The following is a 25,196-nucleotide window of genomic DNA, read 5'->3' as shown; positions in this document are numbered from 1 at the left end:
GTCCTTCCTATAATGAGGCGACCAGAACTGTAAGCAATACTCCAAATGCGGCCGTACTAGAGTTTTGTACAACTGCAACATGACCTCATGGCTCCGGAACTCAATCCCTCTACCAATAAAGGCCAACACATGATTGGCCTTCTTCACAACCCTATCAACCTGGGTGGCAACTTTCAGGGATCTATGTACATGGACACCGAGATCCCTCTGCTCATCCACACTACCAAGAATTTTACCATTAGCCAAATATTCCGCATTCCTGTTATTCTTTCCAAAGTGAATCACCTCACACTTCTCCACATTAAACTCCATTTGCCACCTCTCAGCCCAGCTCTGCAGCTTATCTATGTCCCTCTGTAACCTGCAACATCCTTCCACACTGTCTACAACTCCACCGACTTTAGTGTCGTCTGCAAATTTACTCACCCATCCTTCTGCGCCCTCCTCTAGGTCATTTATAAAAATGACAAACAGCAATGGCCCCAGAACAGATCCTTGTGGTACGCCACTCGTAACTGAACTCCATTCTGAACATTTCCCATCAACTACCACTCTCTGTCTTCTTTCAACTAGCCAATTTCTGATCCACATCTCTAAATCACCCTCAATCCCCAGCCTCTGTATTTTCTGCAATAGCCGACCGTGGGGAACCTTATCAAACACTTTACTGAAATCCATATACACCACATCAACTGCTCTACCCTCGTCTACCTGTTCAGTCACCTTCTCAAAGAACTCGATAAGGTTTGTGAGGCATGACCTACCCTTCACAAAACCATGCTGACTATCCCTAATCATATTATTCCTATCTAGATGATTATAAATCGTATCTTTTATAATCCTCTCCAAGACTTTACCCACCACAGACGTTAGGCTCACCGGCCTATAGTTACCAGGGTTATCTCTACTCCCCTTCTTGAACAAAGGGACCACATTTGCTATCCTCCAGTCCTCTGGCACTATTCCTGTAGCCAATGATGACCTAAAAATCAAAGCCAAAGGCTCAGCAATCTCTTCCCTGGCTTCCCAGAGAATCCTAGGATAAATCCCATCAGGCCCCGGGGACTTATCTATTTTCACCTTGTCCAGAATTGCCAACACTTCTTCCCTACGCACCTCAATGCCATCTATTCTAATAGCCTGGGTCTCAGCATTCTCCTCCACAATATTATCTTTTTCTTGAGTGAATACTGAACAATGCCAATCAAATTGCTTGAGAACTTTGCCGAAATTCTTGCTGTCTGCCTCGCTTTCGAAGACAAACGTTTTGAAAATGTCAATTGTTTGGGGACCTTCTACAGTGTGCAGCAATGAGATACGCCTCTCGTCAGGCTATGCCTGCAGACCATGGGTTGCAGCAGAGAGTTTAAACTGTTGCTTAAACACCCTCTAATTCCTGTCTACATTACTGGTAATCTGAAGCTGTTGAGGTGCCTTGATACCTTCCATCCTGGGCTTTGAGGTTTTACTGCACGTTGACCACCAGTTGTCAGTAGCTTGCACAGTTAGTAGGAAGAATTAGTTTTCTTTCTTCTTCTTGAAAGTTATCTTTAATAGTTCGGATTTTTTGCATAATCTTCTTGTTCTAAGTCGATCATTTAACCTGGTACCATGTCATGTTCTGTAGACTGGCCGATATGAATCCAAACGTGGCCGATTTAGGGGCAGCAGGGTAGCATGGTGGTTAGCATAAATGCTTCACAGCTCCAGGGTCCCAGGTTCGATTCCCGGCTGGGTCACTGTCTGTGTGGAGTCTGCACGTCCTCCCCCTGTGTGCGTGGGTTTCCTCCGGGTGCTCCGGTTTCCTCCCACAGTCCAAAGATGTGCGGGTTAGGTGGATTGGCCATGCTAAATTGCCCGTAGTGTCCTAATAAAAGTAAGGTTAAGGGGGGGGGGGTTGTTGGGTTACGGGTATAGGGTGGATACATGGGTTTGAGTAGGGTGATCATGGCTCGGCACAACATTGAGGGCCGAAGGGCCTGTTCTGTGCTGTACTGTTCTATGTTCTATGTTCTATGAATGATGCACTACAGAAAATCTAATTTAAATAATTTATTATGAAACAACTGCATGGTAAAAGATAACTAAAATAAATAAATAACATACTACTAACACTAACTAAATATTACAGAGCTACTGAAAAATACATCCATCCACCAACATGGCTTACTCCCAACACCCCTAGACACAGAGTCACATGATAAGTTTACACTGCCATCTGGTGGTTGGAGGTCATGTGTAATATTATATACAGAATTGCTTTATGCATATCATCATATATTAGACAGTCGAACGCATGTGGCACAGTGGGGGGGGGGGGGGGGGGGGGGGGGGGGGGTAGCTGGTGTCCCTCGTGTCCTGGCCATGGGTGGGGATTCGGTTGCCCTCTGGGTGGAGGGGGAGGGGTGGGGTTACGGGTGTGGGGGCCGGGGGTTACTGCCAGGGTCACAGTGCTGCCTACTCATCTTGGCCACCCTGAGAAAACTGTGCAGTTTCCACCCTGAGGAGATTGTGCAATTACTGGATGATCATGGTGGTGTTGCCCACAGCACTCACAGACTCTCCCATCTGTGATCGGGCCAGATGCATGGCAGCAGTTGGCAACCTCCTCCCCACCCAGGGTACAGGGTGGCCTGCCTCTTCTCCGCTGCATCCAGTAGGGTCTCCAGTTCCACGTTTGTGATCTGCGGTGCCGCTCTCCTTGCTGCCATCTTGTTGGCTGGGATGTGTGTTTGTGGGAGTGGAGTACTTATATGTGGCTGCAGCTTATCAACCTCTCAAATGTCAATCCCAACTCCGGCCAATCAGACACCGGGTTTCATTGAAATCGGTCATGTTCCACGTGGCGCCGGTGCTTGCCATTATCAGTTGATGAATTGCTCTGGTAACTATCGTATTGTATTGAATTTGCTATCGCAGAACACCACCAATTCAATCCCGGCGTCAACAGTTTCTGAAACGTAGAATCCTGCCGGCCCTCCCTCTCAGGGCACCCGCGATATGGGTTTCTTGACAGTTCTTCTTACGCGAGGGCTGGGGTTCCCCATTGGCTGGGTCAAATTTGTCTGTACTTTCTTGCTGGGTGGGGGTTGGTGTAGTACATGCCCTGATTAGGACTGGGTTGGTGCATTCCCGGTGGGGTTTAAAGGTTAGGACTGACTGGGGTTAAGTTCTCCTGAGTTTCTTTTTGTGATGGTGCTGGCCAGGCCCGGTGCCACGGTCAGTATTCTGTTACCCCTTTGGAATGTGCTGTCTCTCAGGATGCCCATAGGGTGAGCCTGGTGTGGCTGGGTCTTGTACCTGGGTGAGCAATGACTTTGGAACAGACCGAGCTTTGTGCCGAAGAGTTGTTCTTTTTTACTTTCCCCCCAGGGTAGGAGTGAAGTCACCCTCTGTTTCATTTGGCAGGCTCTTGTCCATTTTGGAATGCTTTGGGTGGTAGCTCGGATAGGTCTGTTATCCAAGTGATTAGCTCTGATAGTTCTTGCTCTTTCTCTTTATCCTTTTTCTTCCTATTGAGAGACTCGGAGATGTTTCTTCCATTGTGCCCCTCACTTTGTACTTGGTTTTCTCTCGAGCTACTTGTGGTGATGCTAAAATGGTGGGTCTTGGTGCTATAGTTAATTAAGTGAGCCTATTTGAAAGGTTGTCTGATGGGAACCCGACCCCTTTTTCTTGAGTGGTCCTGGCTGTCGGGGTGGATTCCCTGGTGCTGGGGTGAGGAGGGTTGGCCCTTCCTCGCAGTCACCCTTGCCGCCCACTTCTTCTCTGGGATTGGATTCCACAGTACAGCTCGGATCTGATGATATCCTTCTTAACCTTGGGCCTCATGCTATCCTGGTGTCCCCCCCAGGGGATGTGTCATTGTTTTATGGTCCGATAGCCTATTCCTCCTTTGGACCAGGTGGCCCAGTGGATGGGGTTTGGTAGCTTGGGTTCTTGCCCCTTACCCTTTGCTCTTTTCTTAATTTTCTATGGGAGGCCTTGGGTTTGAGGTCTGACATCTGAGATTTCCTTAGACTTGTAGTACCGGTCCTCTCCTTGTAGTCTTGTAATGATATGATGGTTGTCTGCTCTGTCCTGGGCCTGGAAGGGACTTGGATTGTGTGTGGGTCTTAGTGTAATTTCCCCTTAGTTCTAGGGTTCTCTGCATTTTTATTCCTCTGTTACTTTTCTTTGAAGCTATGGGTAAGATATAACTCTGTGCTGTTGACTATATCCTGCTTTGGTGTAGACGGATCTTGTATCCATGGAGGGAACATGTGGGAGGATATTGTCCCTGACCCACCTGGTCTTTTTTTGTCTTATGTTTGCAATTACTGTGGGCAGTATGTGACGCACTGGGACTGCGATGCTGAGGACCCAGATTTGAATCCCAGCCTTGGGTCACTGTCTGTGTGGAATTTGCACATTCTCCCCATGTATGTGTGGGTTTCACCCCCCACAACTCAAAGATGTGCTGGTTAGGTGGATTGCCCACGCTAAATTGCCCCTTAATTGGAAAAGAAAAATAATTGGCTACTCTAAATTTATTTTAAAAAATGTTTGCAATTACTTCTGTTATGTGTGCTGTCCCTGTTTTACATTGATTCCTAAGGCAATTTTCTCTTTTCCTTTTGTTTTGGTGCAATAATGTAAAAACTTGGGAATTTCAGTGCAAAGACGGGCAGGTTAGTTGAATTGGCCATGATAAATTGCCCTTAGTGACCAAAAAGGTTAGGAGGGGTTATTGGGTTACGGGATAGGGTGGAAGTGAGGGCTTAAGTGGGTCGGTGCAGACTCGATGCGCCGAATGGCCTCCTTCTGCACTGTGTGTTTATGTTCTAAATAAAAATCATCCCACTCAGCCTGCGTATTCCAGAACCGATTACCACCAGCAAGGCTCACCTCAGCAACACCTTATTCTTTAAATCTCCTGAAGTCCTGTTTGTTCCATCTTCTTCATTTTGAACAGATACCAGCTCTTACCAGCTCTTACCAGCATCCTGCTCGGCTGTTAACACTGCACAGTCTTTCCTTGCTCTTCACGGCAGCTGCATTGTCTCTTTCTCTCTCTTTGTCCCTGTGTCTCCAAAAAGCAGTTGCCCCTTTTCTGTATCAAGATGTGAAAATAGTCACTTTTCAATAGGTTTTGGTTTGGGTTTCTTTCCCATGCCAAACAGAATTACTCTCTTCCCCCTTTTCAACAATGTAATCGGTCACCAATGGCTGCGTAACTAAAATTGGCCGCTGAATTCTAAACTCAATTGCTCCACCACCCTAGTAATTCTAGGTATTAGGGACTCAAAGGTGGCCTGAGATTCTGCATTACTGAGGTGTAAATGTAGGAAATAGGCTGTGTCATTTTCTCTCATTCATGCGAATGTTGCTGCCAAGGCCAACATTTATTGTCCATCTCTAATTGTCCTTGAGCAGGTGGTGGTGAGCCGCCTTCTTGAATGATCATAGCCATTTCATGTAGGTACATCAACCGTGCTGGTAGGGGGAGTTCCAGAATCTCAACAAAGTATCAGCAAAGGAACAGCAATATATTTCCATGTCAGGAGGAGGAGAACTTGCAGTTGGTAGTGTTCATATGTGTCTACCACCCGTGTTCTTCTATATGGCAGTAGAGGGAGTTTTGGCAGGTTGTTACAGTGCATCATGTAGATGGCACACACTTGGAGAAGAAAGTGTCAGGATTTCTGACAGGGTTGAAGCAGCAAAGAGTCCATGGGTTTTGAGTTTCATCTCAAATTCAAGCGAGAGACTGCCTGTGCAATGGAAAGCTACATTCACTGGCCTCAGGAATGCCAGGGCTTCTGCTCGATGCTGAACTTTCAGTGCAGCACTGAGGAAGTGCTATGTTATTGGAGATAATAACTTTTGAATGAGATATTAAATGAGGGCCCTGTTTACCTGCTCAAGTGGATGTCAAGTGGGGTCTGTTTAGAGTAGATAGGGAGAAACTGTTCCCACTCAGGAAAGAATTGAGAACGCGAGGGCACAGGTTTTAAGCAACTGACATAAGAAGCATGTGCAATATGAGAAAAATCTTTTTCACACGATGCACTGCCTGAGAGTGTGGAGCGGGCAGGTTTAATTGAAGCATTCAAAAGGGAATTAGACAGTTATCTGAAAAGGAAGAATGTGCAAGGTTATGGACAGAGGGTGGGAGGATGCCACTAAGACTCATTCGGAGAGCCAGTGCAGACATGATGGGCCCAATGGCCTATTTCTGTGCAGTAATAATTCTGTGATGATCATATTGAATGGTGGTGCAGGTTTGAAAGGCCATATGGTCTACTCCTGACTCTATTTCTTATTTTCTTAAGTTCTAATTTTCTTCCTTCAAATAACACTATTGGAAAGGATCGTCTAGTTATTCATTGTGGGACTTCGCTGCATGCAACTGGTTCTGGCAATTGCCTATATAAACTGCAATTCAAACGTAAACACGTTGTGCTGAGACTGCAATCCAGTATTGCAGAGAGGTTTTTTTTACTTTTCCATGTTTATCTTTTAATACTTGCCTTTTGTTTTTACAATTCCGCAGTTTTTGTCTCCCCTACCTAAGGATTGCATGAGAGTTTGAATTGTGAATTCCAACAAGCAATAATAACTAGTGAGCCCAAAAGAATAATTGTTAAACACTTTTCAAAAAATGGAAAAGAGTTAAAATATAAGAAATTGTAGAAAAATTACTGACGCGACAACAATTCCATTGCAGGCCAGGTGTGTTTAAGGTTTTTAAAATGCAAGTAACTCTGGCAGACATCAACTAGATAATAAACTACGTTATTGGATCAAATTGGAAAACTAATGTTTGCTTTAAATATTAACAACATCCACCAGGAAGCGATGTGAATTACAACAGATTTGTTTTTGAACTTCAATATGGAAGAGACTCCGGTAATAATAAATATCCATGCACACAATAATGGTTCAACTCTCCCAGGCATGAAAGGTTTTAGATGCATCTGGGAAAAAAAAGCCTTGCAGAAATAACAGTGACGTATAATAAGGAGCAGGTATCAATAATTAATAAACAAAGCAAACGTGGACGGGGTGGGGGAGCTCTTGTTGAAGTGAAACGTACGCTGACAGTGTGTGTGTGTGTGCTGACTGGAGTTTAGTAGCTTGACTCTCCCTCCCTCCTCTCTGTTTAAAGTGATTGAGAAAGTAGTGCGGCTGGCTGGCTGGCGGGCGGATACGTGGCGCGGTGAGCAGTCGCAGCCTGGCTGACGCCGCGGCTCTGGCGGTGACGCGGCCGATGGAAGAGCCGCAGATGGAGCGGGAGAGAGGAGGCCGAGCGGCCGGAGTTCAGGTAAGTCGACAGCGCGAATCCCTCTCAGTAATATTCAATTCCCATTCAGCGTCGAATTTCTTTTAACTTTTCCGCGTTGGAGCGGGCGCGCTTTTAAAAGAGTGAAAGTTGTCGGTCTCTTCCCCCCCCCCCCCCTCTCCTCCAGCTCCCTAAAAGTACTTTTAGGACAACATGGCGTCACAGGGAAAAGGGGGAAAAAGTGGAGGCGGCCAGCTCGGATCCGGGGAATGAAGCACGGCAACTCCCGGGGAAAGTTCCTTCAAGTTGATGCGAGCTGCAAACTCTTGAGTGGTAGCCGGTATTTTGGTGCTCCAGCGCCCTGCGATCCGCTGCAAAAGTTTTCTCCTTTTTCAGAAGTGCAATTTAATGGAAAGGATGCGACTGGTCTTCCTCCCCTCGGCAGCCTCGTTTTCTTTAGACGTTGATGGAATAACATTCCCCACCGAGGTGAAAATGTTTTAATAACGTGTGTGTGTCTGCCAGACGCCGCAGGGTTCACCGAGTTTTGAGAACCTTAGACGTTTTTTTTTGGTGTGTGTGTGTGCTTCCTGACATTTGATTAAGAGTTTGAGTGGGGTTTGTGGACGTGATTTATTTTTATCCGACTCTGGTGTAAATCTTCTGAAACCCATCTCCTCCATCTTCTTGACTGCTTGATTTCCGTTCCACGGATCATCCCTGGGTGAAAGGCAGAAAGACTCCCAAGATGTGCCACGTTTTTTTTCTCTTGCATTAAAACAAGGAGAAGTTTTACGGGAGGATCTTCAAAAAAAAGACGTGAGGAACGTCGCCGTTAAACTTGTGTACAAGCACTTGGATTGCGAAAGGAAGTTTCAATATCCATTTGGCCATGTTCAAATATGTTTTGAGTCTTTTGATGCGTTAAAGTACTAATTGGGAAAATATCATTGACGCTGTGTAGAAGGAATTGTTTATTTTTGATTTACTATAAAGAAGCTATCTTTCTAAATTTAGCTGGCTAAGAGCTTTTGCCTGGGTCAGTTTTTTTTGGTATACTTTTAGCTGTAATCTGTTCTCGGTGACTGTAACGGGTCCTTGCACATAACTGAAATGACGTGTGGATTATCATATTTTGGTTACAGTCTCGTGTGTGCACAGTATGTTTCTTTTATCTGTGCTGGAGATTTTTTTTATATGGCTGGTGCATTATCTGCCATTCATCCTCCTTGGCACTTGGACAGGAATCAGTTCAAGGAACGGATTGAGTTACCAAAAGGACAAGAAATTTGTCCTTGCATTGGAATTTTTAAATTTTGTTTATATTCAATGTAGCCTTATCACCATTACAAATTATCCACCAGCATTTTTGCCTTGTTTTCCTGTTGTCAACAAAACCTTTGGAAATGCCCTCGGAAGGTCTGAAGTTTTAACTTTTTCAACATGTATTTTTAAATGTAGGGACCATTTTTGTAATTCATGACAGACCTTTAAATCTAATTTCATACAGAGTTCAATATGTCTGTGTGTGTGTATACACATTTGGCAGGTGGGCTATTGTTTGTTGAAAAATAACTTGTAAAGATCCTCATTCACAAAATGAAAAATTGGAGCTTTCCCTCAGAGCATGTTTTAATATTTTTGTATTTTTATCTTTTCAATTTCAGCCTACTCAATTTTAAAATCTTTATTGTCACAAGTAGGCTTACATTACCACTGCAATTAAGCTACTGTGAAAAGCCCTAGTTGCCACATTCCGGCGCCTGTTCGGGTACACAGAGGGAGAATTCAGAATGTCCAAATGTGATGTATATCTGAACTAAGAATGCCTCTTCAGTGGTCAATGTGGAAAAATGGTTTTGCATACAATTCTTTTCTGTTTTAAACTAGTTTCTACATCTTCTTTTCGGAACATAGAAATTAGGAGCAAAAGTAGGCCATTCAGGCCTTCAAACTTGCTCTGCCATTCAATCAAATCATAGCTGATCTCTTCCTGGTCTCAAAGCCACCTCCTGACTTTTCCTCATATTCTTTTTTAAAAATAAATTTAGAGTACCCAATTTTTTCCAATTGAGGGGCAATTTAGCGTAGTCAATTCACCTACCAGGCACATCTTTGGGTTATGGAGGTGATACGCAGATACGGGGAGAATATGCAAACTCCGCGCTGACAGTGATTCAGGGCTGGGATCGAACCAGAGTCCTCGGTGCCATGAGGCAGCAGTGCTAAACGCTGCACGACCGTGTCCCTGTCTCCCCCCCCCCCCCCCCCCCCCCCCCCCCCCCCCCCCCCCCCATATCCCTTTTACCTGTTTTTTAATCCGAAATATACCTATATCCCTCTTGAAACCATTTAATGATTTGGAGTCCACTGCACTATGGGACAGCGAGCTATACAAATTCACCACCCTCTGTGAGAAGTAGTGCTTTCTCATCTCAGTTTTAAACTTCTCAACCTATATCTGTGACCTCTTGTTCTGGATTGCCCCACAAGAGGGAACATTTGGTCTACATTTACTTTATCAATCCCTTTAAGTATTTTGTATACCTCGATCAGATTCCCCTCGTATCCAGTGAGTATAAGCCCAAACTGTTTAATCTCTCCTCATACATGAACCCCTTCATCCCCGGATTCAACCTGGTGAACCTCCTCTGAACTGCTTCCAGTGCGACCGCACCTTTCCTCAAATAAGGGGGTGCATGTAGACTTTGGGTTATGACAATTGTTGGTTTATCTTTGCATTCAATGGTATTTAAAGGATGTGTAGGATAAAGTATTTCAACTAATTTCTATTAAATTATTATAAAATAGTCTTCATATTTGCAGGATTCTGTAGCTGGTATTGCTAATTAAACTATTCGTATTTCAGATAAGTAGTTATTTGGTGCATTATTGACATACAGAATCTTAATGAATGGCAAAGATTTTGGTCAGTAATTTCTGAGGGTGTTCTCTCAATCAAGTTATGGGCCAGAATTTAGAACACCTGAAAATCTCCCCACCTGCCCCTTTTGTATTTTAAAAAAATACATTTAGAGCACCCAATTCTCTTTTTTTCCCCAATGAATGGGCAATTTAGAGTGGCCAGTTCACCTACCCTGCACATCTTTTTGGGTTGTGGGGGTTAAACTCATGCAGGCATAGGACGAATGTGCAAACTCCACAAGGACAGTGACCCAGGGCCAGGATTGAACCTGGGTCCTCAACGCTGTGAGGCAGCTGTGCTAGCCACTGTGCCGCCATGCTGCCCTCCCCATTTGTGTTCTAAATGCAAATGTCATTGCACATTCCACTTGGTTGTTGCTCAAAATAGTACAGGTTAGGCTGATGCGTTTTTGCGGAACTATACAACCATTTAGTTGGGATGGGACTGGTATGGAAGAAAAGAATGAGTCAAATGAGACAAGTGATGCACTTTTGCTTTCTTATTCTTTATCCCTGCATGGTGCTGCTTGTTTAGAAACCTTCATTGAGGCAGACTGAGAAAAACTAACTCAAAGCTAATCCATATGAGTAGCAATTAGACGTTGAACAGAAATTTCAGTCTTATTGGGAAAGGATGATAGTTATTTATTGCAATGTAGGGTAGTTCAGTACTTGCTGTTTACCAAAATCTTACTGAATTTGGTGATGTGGTCCTCAAAGGAGTGGTATTTGTGTTCCAGTTCACTTGGAGTCCAGGTTCCATGCATGTTGTCGTCTGGAACTATGGGTAGTGATGGTAGCGGCTCCAACTTTATTTACATCATATCGCTCCTGCTTGTACCACCTGCCATTGGCATATGTTGGAAGGATCTGCGAGTTGATATTCAGCCTGTTTTACCGATTATGAACGCACCTTCCATGGCCATCAAGCCTTTGGGTGGGACTCAAATCCAGAGTTTTTGGCTCAGAGGCAGGACGCTATCCGTTGCACCAAATGACCTCCATTCTCAAAGGAGTAATGTTGCTAGTTCTCAGTTAGATTGTTTGAAGAGACACTTAACGCTGGAGTAGATTTAATATAAATGTGCACAAATGTCTTTCATAGTCATATGTTGACTAGTTACATTGCGTGTATTTTCAAGTAAATGAATCTTGCATGGATTTAAATTTTAACAAATTATTTTAAACTGAAGCATCCTCCAGTTCTGTATAATATGTATACTTGCAAATGATATTGCAATTTTAAGATTCAGAATTTCAGTTTTGACACCAGGATTTAAGTGTAATGAAAACAATCTCTGGATTCTATTTCTATAGGTGTGAATCTATTTTATGATTGGAAGTGTATTCTGATAGAGCACTTTCACTTTTGATTAATTAGTGGTTACAGGGCAGTTCCCCTTGCTGAGCTGTATGGGTCAGCTTTGTCTTTATGAATGCAAACTGTTGACCTGGGAACAATTATGAATTTGCAGTCAGGGGAGATGCTTGAAGTATAAGCCCATCAACAGGTCTTAGTGACTCAGTGAGTAAATACACTGGCTGTTGTATTGAGACATGCAGATCAGAAAGATCCTGGGTTCAGTCCATGTTTCAACTACAATAGCTTATATGGTCTTGTCATGCCGAGACTAGTAAGGAGAAACTCCAGCTGGAGTTACTGCTCTAATCAAGGTCACTGTGTTTGCTGCTGGAATGTTTGCTGCTGGAAAGTGTGGATTTTGGTTGTGAGCAGGCTCAGCTCAGCTGTGACTATCTTAAATGTTGACAAACCTGCTGTTGTCACTATCTATGCATTCGTGAAGAGTGGACCTTCAAGACGGGTAGTAAATTGGTGCACCAAGCATTCTGTTAAATGCTTCGTGTGTTGTCGACTTCAAATTTCCATGAAGTTGCAATACTGAATCTTCTCACGCCCTGACCAAAATGGGGAAGGTATATTTGATTAGTTGCACACTGCTATTACATAGTACATGCTATTGCATCGTACATGGATCATTTATCCCCTTACAGGTTTACAGTTAACTAATGGAATTGGAAGCAAGTCACCTTCCTCCTGTTTGCTTGGCCAGGCAGAAAAAATGAGCAAAGGAAGTGAAAATGGGGCTTTAATATAGTACAATGAACTTTGCTTCATGATTGAAGGCATAAATCATTTTGCACAACAAATAAGTTTGTCATGAGTCAAAGGCATATGTAGGAAAGGATTTTTGATCTTCTGCTATAACTCTTGTACTGTTTGAGAGTGTGAAATCGTTGGGTACAACAGCTGTTGCTACATATTAAAAATGCTTTTATGTAGCCCTTTCAGGATCTCGAGGCATTACAACCATTAAAGATTTAAAAAGTGCAGTCACTGTTGTAATGTAAGAAATCTGGCAGACAATTTTCTGCTCTGCAAGCGGCCACAAGCATGTGATGATAAAATAAACAGTTTTTAGAAGTTTAATGACAGGTAAATTTCGAATAGCGGGGCCTGCTCTTGTTTGAAATAATACCATTGAATATTTTTACATTTGTTTGAGAGGAGATGGTTTGGCACCTCATCTAATAGATGCAGCACTTCTGCAATATTGCATTAACATTTCAGCCTAGCTTTTGTGCTCAAGTCTATGGAATGGGACTTAAACTCACAATCTCTGACTCAGAGAAGAGTGCTATCAACTAAACCATGGCTGACATATGTGGTCCATGGAGTTTTAATATGTTAAATGCACCCCTTGCCAATGGACTAGTAGCCATGATGTGGAGATGCCGGCGTTGGACTGGGGTGAGCACAGTAAGAAGTCTCACAGCACCAGGTTAAAGTCCAACAGGTTTGTTTCGAATCATTACCTTTTGGAGCACTGCTCCTTGCTGACTCACTTGAGGAAGGGTCAGTGCTCCGAAAGCTAGTGATTCAAAACAAACCTGTTGGACTTTAACCTGGTGTCGTAAGACTTCTTACAATGGAATAGTAGGTACTTCAACACATGGTGTGGGACTAAACCGTACCAACCAAGAAGTTTTCAGCTTTCATTCTTCAGGTGATTTCACCTCTGGCACCAGTGAGACATTATGATTGGTTGTAATGCTTGTTTTAAGGAGAAGAATCAACCAAGGTCCCATTTGACTGTTTGTCATGGACCTTTGCTGGAAAGTATAGGTGCCTGGGTGTTGGTCATTCACAGCTGTAATTCTCCAAGTTTAAGTAGTCTTGATTGCATTCACTGGCAACTCGTATAAGAGAAAAATGTTAGGATTGTGAGCATTTGTGGAGCTATACCCCTATAAGACTCAGATTTATTTTGTACCCCAACCTGCGTAGCTTTTGTTTTCATAATGTTGTCCATGTTTTCTACCCCCTTTATCCAATAATGTATCTCGTGGTACTTTCACATTAATAAACTGAAAACTCTGTATCTGGAGTCATGCAACTTGAGCATGGTGTTTTGGATTCTGCAACTGCCAAACCATGTTTTCAGAGGAGTATTGTAAATAATACATTCTTAGCCAATATAAAACAGAGAATGTTGTGTAAGTAGAATTGTAAGTCACAAATCCACTTTGAAAAAAAATCAAACAAGTCAATCTTGCAGATGTAGTTTGGTAAATATCGTTGCTGTGGATTTGCTTCATTAAGTAACGGTCAAATTCAGGGAACCCCACAGCCATGCTAAAATTCAAAGCATTGCATTAAAAAAGGCTAATTTTTAAGTCGCTGTTAAATTCTCTCTTTGAGTTTGAACGTTTCAGCAGAGAACTCCAACTTCATGGGAGTCTAGACAGTGAAAGACATTTTATAAGCTCCAGAAATAACAGTTGTAATCTATAAATAAGGAACATGCTTTGGAATAGTGTGTGCTCCCTGTTGGGAAGGTTTTTACTTGTAAAGTTATAAATTGTTCTTGGAATCAAAGTTGAAGTCAAATCCTGGTAACCAAAACAAACTTAGAATATCCAGCAATGACTGTGTAATGAAGGATCTGTGACTGCCTTAAGATGTTTGTGAAATGTTAGAAACATGTTTAGTTGTCCTTTCTGGTAGTTCTGCAACTTGTACATTCTTGGCACAACTTCACTTGTGATATTTCGGTTGGCCCCTGTGTCCGAAGATGGTGAGTCTGAGCCTTGCATATGGATTTAAATGTAGTTGTAAAATATTGCACTGTAATAATGAGGAAACGCTGCATTGTTGGGAGATCTGTTCGTTGGATGAAATAAAAGGCCTGTCTCCCTGTAAAAGAAACTATTGTAATATTCAAAGAGGAGTGAAATGTTCGAGCCCGCATTGGAAGAGGAAGGTAACTGGTACTTCATAATTGCCATTAGCTACCTAGAAAGAAAATTTCAGTCCAGCACTATATCGCTAGAGTTGTGATGCAGAAGCTCTTGTTTATTGAGCCTGAGAGCTTTAATGGACACACCAGCTATCCTTTATAAATAATGTACATTCTTTGTAAAATGGAATCCCATGAGACTACAGAGAAAGCATCATTATCAGACTCTTCAACCTTCTTTGAAATTCTCAATTGATTTACAGCTGAGAAATTGTGCAAAATGATACTCCAGTCTATATCAGGTCAGTCAGTGAAAGTCAAGATGTGATCCCATTATCCCTGACATAGTAATTAACCCATTTGATTGGACGTGGAATCAGATTGTTTGGCGTGTCCTTCAGTGTTCTTAAATGGTGAGTGGACAGTAGATTTTATTATTATGGAGATATTTTATTAAGAATGAGCTAGCAATAGGTCTGATGCAAGAAAAAATGAAAATTGACATTAGATTAGCTGACCAGCAAGATGATTGTGTTCTTTAAGATTTGGCCGTGGCATGAAACTTTCTCAGTGTTGCACCATTGTCTTTCCAATCCAAGAACAATCACTTCTAGACGAGCTCTCAGACAGTTAAAGACAAGGACATAAGGTATATTCATGCACCATTCATCGTGCTGTACGTCTATATATTCTAGGTAGTGTAACAAATGTCTGGTAGTGAGTTACAAGGTTGTAATTCAGTTGAGCTGTTCTGATGTTGTAAATTGTGAGTGGTTGGTGAACATCAGCAGATCTACAAGATTGAATTACTGTCTTAAACTCACTGCCAGACCTATTAGGCAGTTGTAAGGCTGCAGTGTCCGTGCAAAAAGGAAGGGACCTTGCTGCTTTGCTTTGGATCATGTTGATTCCTGATTTTAGATTTACGCAGCATTAGCGCACAGCAAAATTATTTTGGACCAATGTTGCAGTATGAATGCAGCTTTTGGTTCTATTTAAATATTTATGCCATATAGACCATAATGGTAGCTTCCTTTGACAGAATGAAAAGAGTCTCATTTATTGTTGTTCTGCTTAACCTCCATTGTTAAGGATTTTCTATTGATTAAATAGTATTGTTTGGGTCTTCAGATTTTGTGAATATAATGCATGAACTCTAATACAAGTCTAGAAATTTTGCTTGGTGTTTGGGGGTTGGGAGTAGATAGGTTCTCCTTTAAACTAATTACAGTTCACCGCAATTTAGCTATCCAGAAGTACTTTACATCCCTCCCATTGCACCATTCACTAGTCTCTTGAAATGTTTCTAGGGTTTTGGTCTCCACTATTTTGTCTCAAAGTCGAGTCTATATATTGACCGCTTTTTTGTGAAGAAGTCTTTGCTTATAATTTTGCCTTTTCCTAATTTGAGCCTATATCCTCATGTCCTACTGTTGCAGTTCATTTCGAAGTCTCTTTTGGATTGACCTGGTTTTGAATCTCCTGGTACCATCCTAATGTTAAGTGATCGCTGGTGCCTCACAAATCTCCTTATTTGCCTCTTTCAGAATTCTGAAGTAGCCTATTGGTAGCAATTTCCATTTTGAGTTCTGCTCCTTTGGCACTTCCATCTCTTTACACTGAAGTGGTTGGATTTATTTTTGTTATCTTTGTTTGCACAACGTGCTTTTGGAGAGGAAGGTAGCAACTTGCAGTGGGGGAAATATAACTGAATAAATTGCAGTGGATGATGATGGTTGTCTTTAAATCCTTGTGTGTATGTTACCTAGTCGTAGATATAGTGTGCTTGTGGCTGGCTTGAGTTGAAACTTTACTTAATTCTTTGTGGTGGAAATTGTGCCAACTTGTTTAAATTGCTGTTCCATTACAACTATTGAATTGATTGGAAGGCTTGCTTGGTGGAGGAAAAGAGCAAAGGAAATATGGAAAAGAGTAAATAGACACCATCAGGTGTTCTACTGTAGCACCAGCAGCGTTTTAAAAATGGATATCTGTTATTGAGCTTACTCTGGTAACTGAAATACATTTCTGATCACTTTAATAAGACTTGTTATATTTTAGAGAATTCTGTCACTTGCATCAAGCATTCCAATTGCATGACGGCACTGTGATGGGAGTGGTGTATGATTTATAGGGCTAAGACAAATGTTCAAATGCTGTCTTTGTTTTTTTAAATAAAATATAATTTTTATGATTTCATAAAAGTTTCCTAATTTGAGCCTATATCCTCATGTCCTACTGTTGCAGTTCATTGCAAGTGTTAAAAACATTCATAGAAAATAGAAGCAGGAGTAGGTCATTCAAGCCTGTTCCACCATTCATTATGATCATGGCTGATAGCATAAGAACATGGAGCAGGAGTAAACCATCTGGCCCTTCGAGCCTGCTCCACCATTCAATGAGATCATGGCTGATCTTTTGTGGACTCAGCTCCACGTTCGCGCCCGAGCACCATAACCCTGTATTCCTTTATTCTTCAAAAAACTATCTATCTTTATCTTGAAAACATTTAATGAAGGAGCCTCAACTTCTTCACTAGGCAGGGAACTCCATAGATTCACAACCCTTTAGGTGAAGAAGTTCCTCCTGAGCTCAGTCCTAAATCTACTTCCCCTTATTTTGAGGCTATGTCCCCTCGTTCTGCTTTCACCCACCAGTGGAAACAACCTGCCTGCATCTATCCTATCTATTCCCTTCATAATTTTATGTTTCTATAAGATCCCCCCCCCGCATCCTCCTAAATTCTAACGAGTACAGTCCCAGTCTATTCAACCTCTCCTCATAATCCAACCCCCACAGCCTCTGGGATTGACCTAGTGAAACTCCTCTGCACACCCTCCAGCGCCAGTACGTCCTTTCTCGGGTAAGGAGACCAAAACTGAACACAATACTCCAGGTGTGGCCGAACACCCCATACATTTGCAGCATTGCCTCCCCAGTCTTAAACGCCAGCCCTCTAGCAATGAATGACAAAACCCCATTTGCTTTCTTAATCACCTGTAAACCAACTTTTTGCGACTCATGCACTCGGACACCCAGGTCCCTCTGCACAGCAGCAAGTTTTAATAGTTTTTCATTTAGATAATCCTTTTGCTGTTTTGCCTACCAAAATTGATAACCTCACGTTTGTCAACATTGTATTCCATCTGCCAGACCTCAGCCCATTCACTTAAACTATCCAAATCCCTCCTGTAAACTTCCGGTATCCTCTGCACATTTTGCTTTCCCACTCATCTTAGTATTGTCTGCAAACGTGGACACATTGCACTTAGTCCCCAACTCCAAATCATCTATGTAAATTGTGAACAATTGTGGGCCCAACACTGATCCCTGAGGGACACCACTAGCTACTGATTGCCAACCAGAGAAACACCCATTAATCCTCACTCTTTGCTTTCTATTAATTAACCAATCCTCTATCCATGCTATTACTTTGCCCTTAACGCCATGCATCTTTATCTTATGCCGCAACCTTTTGTGTGGCAAGGGCTTTCTAGAAATCCAGATATACCACATCTACTGACTCCCGTTATCTACCGCACTGGTAATGTCCTCAAAAAATTCCACTAAATTAAGTAGGCACAACCTGCCCATTATGAACCCATGCTGCGTCTGTCCAGTGGGACAATTTCCATCCAGATGCCTCGCTATTTCTTACTTGATGATAGCATCTTCCCTACTACTGAATTACCCGCTTTCTGCCTGCCTACCTTTTTTAAACCGTGGTGTCACGTTTGGTAATTTCCAATCCGCCGGGACCACTCCAGAGTCTAGTGAATTTTGGTAATTATCACTAGTGCATTTACAATTTCCATAGCCATCTCTTTTAGTCCTCTGGGATGCATTACATCAGGGCCAGGAGACTTGTCTACCGTTAGCCCCATTAGCTTGTCCATCGCTACCTCCTTAGTGATAACAATCGTCTCAAGGTCCTCACCTGTCATAGCCTCATTTCTGTCAGTCACTGGCATGTTATTTGTGTCTTCCACTGTGAAGACCTACCCAAAAAAAACTGTTTAGTTCCTCAGCCATTTCCTCATCTCCCATTATTAAATCTCCCTTCTCATCCTCTAAAGGACCAATATTTACCTTAGCCACTGTTTTTTGCTTGATATATTTGTATAAACATTTACTATCTGTTTATATTCTGAGCAAGTTTACTCTCATAATCTATCTCCCTCTTCTTTTATAGCCTTTTTAGTAACTTTCTGTTGTCTCCTAAAGATTTCCAATCCTCTGGTCTCCCACTAATCTTTGCCACTTTGTGCGCTTTTTCCTTCAATTTGATACTCTCCCTTATTTCCTTGGATATCCACGGTTGATTTTCCCTCTTTCTACCGTCCTTCCTTTTTGTTGTATAAACTTTTGCTGAGTACTGTGAAAAATCGCTTGGAAGGTTCTCCACTGTTCCTCAACTGTTTCGCCATAAAGTCTTTGCTCCCAGTCGACCTGGTTAAACCAATCAACGTGATCATCAAATTTCAATACCATGCTTTCTCTCTCGCGCGCTCTAACTCGCGCTCTTGCTCACGCTCTGAACTCCTTGAAATTCCCAGCTCAGGTCACTGTCTTTGCGGAGTCTGCATGTTCTCCCCGTGTCTGCGTGGGTTTCCTCCCGGTGCTCTGGTTTCCTCCCACAGTCCAAAGATGTGCAGGTTAGGTAGATTGGAAAGCTCAATTGCCCTTAGTGTCCAAAAAGGTTAGATGGGGTTGCTGGGATAGGGTGGAGGTGTGGGCTTGGGTCGGGTGCTCTTTCCAAGGGCCAGTGCAGATTTGGTGGGCTGAATGGCCTCATTGTGCACTGTAAATTCTGTGATAATCTATGAAATAAGTAGACCACACGGTTCATAAAGCCTGCTCTGCCATTATTAAGATCATGGCTGATATGATAGTAACTTTATCCCTCCCATCCCCAATAATCTATCACCACCTTGCTTACCAAGAACCTATCCACCTCTGCCGTAAAATATTCAAAGGAATCTAGAGACTGAGAAATAGGAAGACAGTGAAGATAACGTAGATTTAAAAAAAAAATATTTGATGCATTCAAATCCTAACTAATATATATATGAGACGGTGTTCACAATCATAAAATAAACAATTGAGAACATTTTTGGCTTGTCAAATTGCTGTGTTGTCTCTATTTGCCATCTTCTTGAAACTCACTGGAATCCATTCTGTATAGCCGAGCTCACCATCATGAACTAACTAATCAGTCAAATACATAACAATACTTTTAAAAACTTATTTCTGATGCCAGAGCAAGTGGAGCATAAACTAAACTTGTCTGCAAAAAAATTACTTGATGAATGTGCAACCTATAAATGTGGTGACGAGATATAGTTTCATGAGCAGATATTCTACACAATCTCGGCAAATTAAAGACCACTACGCTGTGCTTTAATTGGCAAAATTGTAACTCCTCAAATGTCAGGTGTATCTCAAAGAACTAAATCAGGCTTGTTCAACCTTTTTTTCTTGCAGGGGAGAAAATTTCCATTTTCTTTCTCACTCGAGCCAATGAGTAAATTTCAGAAATATGAGGCTTGACACAACTTCAAACTGAATTTCAAAAAAAGATGTTAAGAAAAGAAACAATTGCTGAGAAAAAATAAAGCAATGTCATAGCAATAAGAAGTTTCTAACAAAGATTAATAATAAATGAGCAAGTGAGAGAGGCTGTGTGCCAGACTCGCTCTAGTCTCATAATCATAATCTTTATTATTGCCACAAGTAGGCTTACATTAACACTGCAATGAAGTTATTGTGAAAATCCCCTCGTCACCACATTCGCCTTTTCGGGTACACAGAGGGAAAATTCAGAATGTCCAATTCACCTAACAACATGTCTTTCAGGGCTTGTGGGAGGAAACCGGAGCACCCGGAGGAAACCCACGCAGACGTGGGGAGAGCATGCAGACTCCGCACAGTCAGTGACCCAAGCAGGAATCCTGTGTATGGGAGAATGGCTCACATATATTCTCTCTCATACTCCCATGTGTGCCCACACCCACAAGCGCTCGCTCCATGTTCGATCACACACTCGCTTCCCTGCATGTACACACTATTACGATCAGACACCTCCAGCAGTGGCTAGGACACTGGACCGAAACCCAATAATTTATTTTAATTTTGTTTGGCTGTGTGGAAATGATACTTCGCTCCAGGGGTGATTGCATGAAGAAATAGGGATATTGTATATTAAAATAAAACTTTATTACTAACACAGTATTAAAATATTTAACATAGCTGAAAATAGCACTGCCAAGGTGCCCAAGTTCCAGGGGGCGGCTCGGAATCACCTGACCCAGGAGACTCTGGGTGCCGTTCTGCCCGGTCCACGTTTGTGTGGCCCAGCACTGATCGGCGCCCGGCTGCAGCCTCCCTTGGTAGGCAGGAGAATTGGCGGAGGCCGGTGGATCCCAAGCAAGTAGGGTGCAAGTAGGTTTATGACCTAGATTGGAGTTCCGGCTCCGTCTCATGGGACTTGGGTAAATCCTGCGAGGCACGGAGGCTGTCAGGAGGATCTCCCAGGATTCTTCAGCCGTGTTGTGCTCTTGCTTGAGCTCAATGCGGCAAGAAAATTGTGACCGATGTATTTTGATATGGGATTTGGCTCTGCATTTCACTTTCATGCGCACCACTGTGAGTTAGACCAATGTTAATTTTACAAGTTTGTAAGTTGGCATTCTTCTGGTGCATGAGTTCATAGATGTGTACAAGGTGATGTGCGGCATGGATAGAGTGGATAGCCAGAGACTTTTCCCCAGGGTGGAAATGGCTGTCATGAGGGGACATAATTTTAAGGTGATTGGAGGAAGGTATAGGGGGGATGTCAGGGGTATGTTCTTTACACAGAGAGCGGTGGGTGCGTGGAATGCACTGCCAGCAGAGGTGGTGGAGTCAGAGTCATTAGGGACATTTAAGCGACTCTTGGACAGGCACATAGACAGCAGTAAATTGAAGGGGTGTAGGTTAGGTTGATCTTAGATTAGCATAAATGGTCGGCACAACATCGTGGGCCGAAGGGCCGGTGCTGTACTGTTCTATGTTCTATGTCAGTCCGACAGTTTAAACCTGACCTTTATGAAATTAGGTGTTGTTGATGTATAAAAGGGATGCTTGATCTTAACATTTCCATTGGGGATTGAAAATTGTGTGATTTCTATACAAAGCATTAGTGAGTAGTTCAGTTTTTGATAGCGAAGCATATAATTTTGTGCTAAGCCGCCTTAATCTTTTTTGACTGTTTCCCCTTTAAGTGTTCCCTGAAGATATGAGGTTTAATTTTAAAATGAACTGTCAGACACTGGTGTCAAAATTTCCAAATATTGGTCTGAAAGCATTAATTGCGTTATGTAATTTGCATTACAATTATGCATAAATTGAGTTTCCACTAACTTTAACACAGTTGAAAAAAAAAGCTGGACCTGCCAGCAGAATTGCCCATGCTGTCACTTGGAAATAATGCGCGTGGTGAATTTCCGGTGATTTCACCAGTTTGTGACCGTTCAAGTCAAATGAAACATTTTCTTTGAGTTTAAAGGTGCTCACAAGCATGTTTTTAATTTTTTAAATGTTAATTACTCTTCCCAATTTGAAGCCAGTAAATTATTTAGTATAGCTTTGCGCATTCAGTAATTTTACAATGAAGTTACTAACTAGTAACTGACTTGGGTAGCACGTCTGCACGTACTCCCCGTGTCTGCGTGGGTTTCCTCCGGGTGCTCCGGTTTCCTCCCACAGTCCAAAGGCGTGCAGGTTAGGTGGATTCGCCATGATAAATTGCCCTTAGTGACCAAAAAGATTAGGAGGGGTTATTGGGTTGCGGCGATAGGGTGGAAGTGAGTGCTTGGGTGGGTCGGTGCAGACTTGATGGGCCGAATGGCTTCCTGTACTGTATGTTCTTGTTCTAGTGGGCTCATTAAAATTCTTAATTTTCAGCTGTTAATAAAACTAGACTACGTCACCACCTCTACAAGGGGGGGAAAACCTTGTTGCCCAATGGAATTGGTTTATGCAAGATTTTACATTTGTGATTATACAAGTAAATTTGGATGGTAAGTGGAGCTGTAATTTTGTGTTGGAATTTTTGCCCTGAGACACTGAGAATAATGTACCATCCGTGGCTAAATTAGGAAGTTAAGCATAGTATCAAATTGAAAGAAAAGGCGTACAACATTGCCAAAAAAACTAGGTAGGTTGCATGGTTGGGCAATTTTAAAACGCAGCAAAAGACAACTGTAAAAATGAGGAGGGTGAAATTAGAGTGAGAAAGGGCGAGCTAGAAATATAAAAATAGGAATAGTTTCTACAGGTATTTAAATAATAAGAGTAACAAAAATGAGCATTGTCATTTTGAGGGGGAAACTGGCAACACTTTGAATATTCATTTTGTGACTTGTCTTCGCTGTAGAAGACAAAAATTCCAGGAACGCTTGAAAATTGAGAGGTTAAAACCACAATGACGAGCAAAGGGACTGGAAAAACTATTCGAACTAAAGGTCGACGAGTCCCCTGGACCTGATCTTTTGCATCTTGGCTTCTACAAGAAGTGGCTGCAGAGATTGTAGATGTATTGGTTGTGATCTTCCAAAATTCCCTAGAATCTGAAAAAGTTCTCGGGTGAAGCATACGGAGTAAGTGCTACAACAGTAGAGAAGATATGTAGAGAGATCAGTTCAGTCCATAAGAGGGCCATTCAGGAGTTTGGTAACAGCGGGGAAGAAGCTGTTTTCGAATATGTTAGTGCGTGTTCTTAGGCTTTTGTATGTTCTGCCCGATGGAAGAAGAGAGAATAACCCATGTGGGAGGGTTCTTTGATTATGCTGCCTGCTTTCCCAAAAGGGGGAGTGGACTGAGTCGATGGATGGGAGGTTAGTTCGCGTGATGGACTGGGCTGTGTTCACGACTCTGTAGTTTCTTGCGGTCTTGGACCGAGCAGTTGCCATACCAGGCTGTGATGCAGCCAAATAGGATGCTTTCGATGTAAAGATTGAGATGGGATCCACATGACTACGGTCATATCATCAAACTTGTAGATGGAGTTGGAGCCAGACTTTGCCCCTCAGTCACGTATGTATAAGGAGTATAGTAGGGGGCTAAGTATGCAGCCTTGCGGGGCACTGGTATTGAGGACTATCGTGAAGGAGGTGTCGTTGTTTATCCTTACTGATTGTGGTCTATGGGTCAGGAAGACGAGGATCAAGTTGCAGAGGGAGGATCCAAGTCCTAGGTTTTGGGCTTTGGTTGGGACTAAGGTGTTGAAGGCGGAGCTCGAGTCAATGAATAGGAGTTCTTGTTGTTGAGATGCTCCAGGGGTGAGTGTAGGCCCAAAGAGATGATGTCTGCTATGAGCTGGTTGTGGCAGTATGCGAATTGCAGTGGCTCAAGGCATTCTGGAAGTCTGAAGTTTTTTTTTTTATAAATGTTTTTATTCAGTTTTCATATTTTATATTGAACAAATTACAAGTTGTTAGGAGAGAAAAAAAAACAAACGCAAAAATTAACATACATATTTACAGGTAAGCATCTTCGTAGTAGTAACTGCGCCCCCCCCCCCCCCCCTCAACATGTTTATTTAGTTTGGTTTTGGGCCTTAGCTAGCCATCGAACCCCCGTAACGAACCTGTAGCCCCCTCCCGCTACCTTCCCCCGACTATTCTTCCTCTTGTACATTGGCCACAAATAGGTCCCGGAACAGTTGCATGAATGGCTCCCACGTTCTGTGGAAGCCGTCGTCCGACCCTCGGATGGCAAATTTGATTTTCTCCATTTGGAGAGATTCCGAGAGGTCGGACAGCCAGTCCGCAGCTCTGGGCGGTGCTGCTGACCGCCAGCCAAACAGGATTCTACGGCGGGCGATCAGGGAGGCAAAGGCAAGGGCGTCCGCCCTCCTCCCCAGGAATAGATCTGGCTGTTCTGAAACCCCGAAGACCGCCACTATCGGGCATGGCTCCACCCTCACTCCCACCACTTTGGACATAACCTCGAAGAAGGCTGTCCAGTACTCCACGAGTCTGGGGCAAGACCAGAACATGTGGGCGTGGTTGGCCGGGCCTCTTTGGCACCGTTCACATCTGTCTTCCACCTCCGGGAAGAACCTACTCATACGGGTTCTTGTTAAGTGGGCTCTATGTACCACTTTTAGTTGCGTCAGGCTGAGCCTTGCGCACGTGGAGGTGGAGTTGACCCTATGCAGTGCTTCGCTCCAGAGTCCCCACCCTATCTCCTTCCCCAGGTCGTCCTCCCATTTCCTCCTTGTTGCGTCCAGTACGGTGTCGTCCCTATCTACCAGTCGGTCATACATGTCACTACAGTTCCCTTTCTCTAGGATACTTGCGTCCAGTAGGTCTTCCAGTAGTGTCTGTCGTGGCGGTTGTGGGTACGTCCTCGTCTCCTTTCGTAGGAAGTTTTTGAGCTGCAGGTACCTTAGCTCGTTCCCCCCAGCTAGCTGAAATTACTCTGTCAGTTCGTCCAGTGTTGCGATCCTGTCGTCCGTGTATAGGTCCCTGACTGTCAGTGTCCCCCCGTCCTGCCTCCACCTTTTGAAGGTGGCGTCAGTCAGTGCTGGTGTGAACCTATGGTTGTTGCAGATGGGAGCCCTGTTCGACATTTTGGTCAGGCGAAGTTGCTGCCGCAGTTGGTTCCAGGATTGGAGGGTGGCTGTCACCACTGGGCTGCTGGAGTGTTTTTTGGGTGGGGATGGGAGTGCTGCCGTGGCGAGGGCCCGGAGGGAGGTTCCCATG

At 43.2% G+C, this 25,196-nt stretch overlaps 1 protein-coding gene across 2 annotated transcripts in view; it reads left to right on the top strand.

Annotated features, from left to right (window-relative positions):
• Window positions 1-7,195: 7,195 nt before the first annotated feature.
• The window catches only part of smad1 (SMAD family member 1), a 140,849-nt gene continuing 122,848 nt past the window's right edge, over window positions 7,196-25,196 (top strand). The window contains exon 1 of one of the 2 annotated variants that reach the window (XM_038791932.1): window positions 7,196-7,306. The gene's annotated coding sequence lies outside the window, so the exon portion shown is untranslated. Of the gene's footprint in view, window positions 7,307-7,730; window positions 7,754-25,196 lie in introns of those variants that run through there. The other variant, XM_038791933.1, reaches the window with a different exon arrangement.

Source organism: Scyliorhinus canicula, chromosome 3, assembly GCF_902713615.1.
Source record: "Scyliorhinus canicula chromosome 3, sScyCan1.1, whole genome shotgun sequence".
NCBI lineage: Eukaryota > Metazoa > Chordata > Chondrichthyes > Carcharhiniformes > Scyliorhinidae > Scyliorhinus > Scyliorhinus canicula.
Note: the sequence above shows the minus strand (reverse complement) of the source record. Positions and strands in the feature narration are given on the sequence as shown.